We start from the raw sequence: 3,884 nt of genomic DNA, 5'->3' as shown, positions 1-3,884 counted from the left end.
GAGTTTCAAGGTTCACAACCGAGTGAAGAAATTTCTCCTCATCTCGGTCTTAAGTAGCTTCCCCCTTATTTTGAAATTGTTTCCCCTGGTTCTAGACTCCCCAGTTAGGGAACATTTTATCTGCATTTACCTTGTCTAAAACTTTAATCATTTTGCAGGCTTCAACGAGATTACCTCTCATTCTTTAAAACTCTCGAGAACATTCCCAGTTTCCTCAATCTCTCTTCGTAGGCAGAGATAGTAGGAACTGGTGATGCTGCAGAATCTGAGATAACAAGGTGTAGAGCTGGATGAGAATTTCTGAAGAAGGGTCTAGGCCTGAAACGTCAGCCTTCCTGCTCCTCTGATGCTGCTTGGCCTGCTGTGTTCATCCAGCTCTACACCTTGTTATCTCAGATTCTTCAGCATCTGCAGTTCCTACTATCTGATTAACCGATAGCTCATTGACTAATCCTTCAGCAGGAACTGTGGAAATGATCCATCGTTCCCTAGTATTCACGTCAAAATATGAATAAAACAGGCAACAGAAGATGAGCAACCAACGCAGTTGGAAAAATTGCGTAGGGTATAATCCATTTTTCCACACATCTATGATCTCCGATGCTGTAAAAATTCTGGCTTATGGGGACAAAGTAGAGGCTGTCGCTGCTTGTGATGAACTAGACAGTCATTTCAAACAGTTGGTGCAGCCTGAGGAGCTGAACGGCCTCTTTCTATTCCCTCTTTGTTCCTCGAGTCATTCTAACTAATCTGGACTTAATTTCAAAGTAAGCTGATGTGGAAATTAATGCTCACCTACTCCCCAGCCACGCTGCCAGCAGCATTCCTTTATTCAGCCAAGATCAGCAACATGAATTAAGAAAGTTAAAGACATCTGTCTTTTATTGACATATTGTTGACAACACGGTGTTCACAAAGACCAAAAAGAAAGGAGTTCATCGTTCCCTGGCGTCGCCTTGCGTTTGTGAGCAAGAGATGTATCTGCAAAATATTTTCGGGATGGTAATGTAGGCATTTAAGCAGACATTGTGCATACAAGGAGCTCTAAAAAGTCAGCAATGTGGTCATGACACGGTCATCTGTTTTTGTGATGGTGACTGAAGCAAAGCAAAATTGAACAATGCGGCAGGGACAATTCCCTTTCAGTTCTATGAAATAGTACCACGGGATCCTGTATGTGGAACTGGGATGGTAGAAAGATCTTCAGTTTAACACCGCCGGCGAATATGAGGGAACGGAGCCACCACTGGAAATCCAGATAATCGCTGTCATTGCAGACACGCATCAAGAAGGCATAGGTAAAAAGAACTCCAGGCATTCAATGGCTGAACTGTAACTGCGGATGCATTGATAACTCAGATTGACTCTGCGCCTCCTAAGAATTGCCCTTGCGCATTCTTCCCGATAGTAGAGGCACTAACTGTGAATGTGGCCTTGAAGACAGCTCACATTAGCTCTATTATTCAAGGAATCCAGTATAAAAATCAAAAATGCACCTAGGACTATAGTAATTCGGAAGAATTATGGAAAAACTGGTTTATCCTCTTTAACCAAAGAATGCTTTTTATCAGACTACTGATTGGAAATCAAAAATAGATTGTGATGCACCAATCAATTTAAAGTGATGGCAATGTTAACAACCATTGATCGAGTGGGAGACACCAATCAGTTACAAGTGACCAACGATTTTAGAGAGTTGACGGCTATGGAACCCTGAATGGACGGAAATCAGGCAAGATTATGGAAATTCTAATTTCTTATTGTTACGTAGGAATTGTGATAATTTGGAGAAGCGCCAATTGCTTTGAAATATGGTGGACTGTGAAATAATGACGGACAGGAATTGTGTCTTTGCTCATATTTCCCTCCTTTAGTTCATTGATGCCGAAACAGTTGCTGCTAAAAGTTGCTCTTTGAAGACAAGTTGAAACTATGCACAAATTGGTTTAATAGTCTCAGGGTAGGGGAGAGAACCTCTTAAATTGAGGAGGGGAAATTGGTATTGATCAGTTTTACAACTGTCACCTAAAAACACTTCATAAATTACTCATCAATGCTAATTATTTATTTTTCTTCACCTTTAAACATTCATAAAGGATGTTCTGTTTTCAATGAAAACAAAACAGAAATCAGCGCAACAGATTTTCCCTCAACATTCTCATTTAGATGCATTTTTGGAGGCATTCTCCATTACCACACCAGTCTCGCCATGCTCAACAAATCTCACAACAGAAGGGAAACCGTGTGAAAAGGGACAGTTTGATTACTGTCATGTCACATAACATAGAAGGAAAATAATTTTCTGCACAAGTCTAATTGGCATCGTTCCAGTGATCGGCACTACTTATGCTGTGACTGAAATAACTTAGAAGATATGTTGAATGTTCTGTTCTATATGATGGGACTACATGTTCGAAATATTGATATGATTCCTCCTGAATCCAGGCAAGTCCCTGTTTTGTATCTTTGAGGTGAAGATGTACAATCATCTGAGAACAATCATGAGTATCAGAAGAATATCTTCAAGTTACTGTTGATAATGTCCAACTTGTCATTTCTTGATATGTGTGGCATTTTAATTATAAATGGACGGGGGAGGGACAGAATGTGACAGACTGATGCATGTGTAATAACGGATCCGCTTCAAGTAATGAGGCTGGCAAACGGAATTTAGAATTTTGAAGAGCATTTCTGTTTCAGACCCAATCAGTCATCCATCAATCATTCCATCTAACCGTTCGTGCATCCGTTGTGTCTGTCTGGCTGTCTCCATTTCTATCTATCTCGATCACATGAGATTTAGAGTGAGCTTGCCAATTAGATGCACAATTTGCTAAACGGCGGGAGACAGACAGTGATGGTGGAGGGTTCTTTTTCGGACTGAGGGCTTGTTCCCATTGATGTTCCACAGGGATCGGTTCAATTTTGTTTATCGTTTATGTGAAGGAATTCAATGAGAAAATAGAAGGCACGGTTAACATGTTTATGGTTGACATTAAAATTGATGGTATAATGGACAGTGAAGAAAGTCATCTAGGATTACAAAGAGATCTTGATCAGTTGGATCAATGGGCTGAAGAGTGGTAGATGGAGTTTAATAGAACAGAGACCTAAAGGTTCAGGATCATAATATCTTGAAATTTGTATCACGGGATGGTCAAAAAGGCGTTTAGTTTAGCTTAGTCATTTGAGTACAGGAGTTGGGAAGTCATGTTGAGGTTATATGGGATGTTGGTGAGGCCTCTTCTGGGGTACTGTGTCCATTTCTGGTCGCCCTATTGTAGGAAAGATATTTTTAAGCTGGAAAGGGTTCATAAAAAAGTTTCCAGGATATTGCCGTGAATGGACGGTTTTAGTTATAAGGAGAGACTGGATAGACTGGGACTTTTTTTCACTGGAGAGCCTGAGGTTGAGGGGTGACTTTATGGATGTTCATAAAATCACGAAGGATATAGACAAGGTTAATGGCATGTGTGTTTTCCCTCGGATGGAGGATTTCAACATTTGTGGCATATTTTCAAGGTGAGAGGAGAATGATTTATAAAAGAATGAGAGACAACTTTTTTTAACACAGAAAGTGGCTCGTTGGTGGAATGAACTTCCAGAGGAAGTGTTGGAGTTAAAACCTTGAAAAGACATTTGGATAATTACATGAATAAGAAATGTTTTGAAAGCTATGGGACAAGCGCAAGCAGGTGGGTCTAGTTTAGTTTGGGACTATGGTCAGCACAGATTTGATGGACTGAAGAATCTGTTTCCGAGCTTTTTGACTCTTTGAGTCTATGGCTATCTGACTATCTGAATATCTGAATCTCTCTACTTATCTATCTGCCTCCATATCTATCTATCTATCTATCTATCTATCTATCTATCTATCTATCTAT

The sequence above is a fragment of the Rhincodon typus genome, chromosome 42 (assembly GCF_021869965.1).
Source record: "Rhincodon typus isolate 14 chromosome 42, sRhiTyp1.1, whole genome shotgun sequence".
NCBI lineage: Eukaryota > Metazoa > Chordata > Chondrichthyes > Orectolobiformes > Rhincodontidae > Rhincodon > Rhincodon typus.
The sequence above is the reverse complement of the archived record's forward strand: the minus strand, read 5'-3'. Positions refer to the sequence as shown.